The 929-nt window shown below is 29.8% G+C and overlaps 1 protein-coding gene across 1 annotated transcript in view; it reads left to right on the top strand.

The window, feature by feature from the left end:
- Window positions 1-929, top strand: part of UBR3 (ubiquitin protein ligase E3 component n-recognin 3 (putative)) — a 201,642-nt gene that overhangs the window by 186,056 nt on the left and 14,657 nt on the right. The window lies entirely within an intron of this gene.

The raw sequence follows: 929 nt of genomic DNA on the forward strand, positions 1-929 counted from the left end.
GTCTCGCTCTTGCTCAGGCTGGTCTCGAACTCCTGAGCTCAAACAATCTGCCCGCCTCGGCCTCCCAGAGAGCTAGGATTATAGGCGTGAGCCACTGCGCCCGGCCTATTCAATTCTTATATTTTAGTATTTTTATAGTTAATGAGTAGAATAAATGGCATCATAGCAGTTATGACTTTATCCCAATTTATAGTTCACTGTAATTTGTATGTTACACTTTCTTCTACTATTTCAGAGAATATAAAAAAAAATGCATTTCTTTATATGTAAAGATTTTATTGAAGTAAACTTGAATTTATAAATAGCCATTATTTTTCCTTTTTTATAAAAATGGAAATAGTCACTGAGATTAAGTTGTAGATCGTTACTTAATGCAAGTATCTGTACATCCTGTAATAAATATATTATCCTATTTTATTTTTGCAGTAAATTAACAAATCCTCTTCAAGAAATTTGAGGGAAATTGTAAAAAAATATTTTGTGGTCCATAATTTCTTCTATTACATGCACATGTTATATGCATATATTATACCACTATAATGAGTGTATATATACTTTATTTGGCGCTTTTCACATTGTAAACATTTTCCATATAACTCAAATTTGCCATATTCACTGCCTGTAATTGTTCTTTTGAGTTGATATTGCATAATTTAGGTAACTGCCTCATTTTTGTTGGTCTTTTTTTTTTTTCCTTTTTCTTTTTTTGCTATTATAGTCCTGCAATGAATGTCTTATACATATAATGACTTTTTTCCCTTTTGGATTATATCTTTAGGAAGAATTCCCAGGAGTGGGAATTACTGGATCAAAAGGCATGATTTAGATATGTTCATTTACATATAATTATAGAATTTATATGCTGTCTTTGAAAGAAGTATTAGAGTAGCTTTGAACAATTTTGTCTTCTGTAATTATCTTTTTTTAAA

Source organism: Propithecus coquereli, unplaced genomic scaffold (genome assembly GCF_000956105.1).
Source record: "Propithecus coquereli isolate 6110/MARCELLA unplaced genomic scaffold, Pcoq_1.0 Scaffold34, whole genome shotgun sequence".
Classification (NCBI taxonomy): domain Eukaryota; kingdom Metazoa; phylum Chordata; class Mammalia; order Primates; family Indriidae; genus Propithecus; species Propithecus coquereli.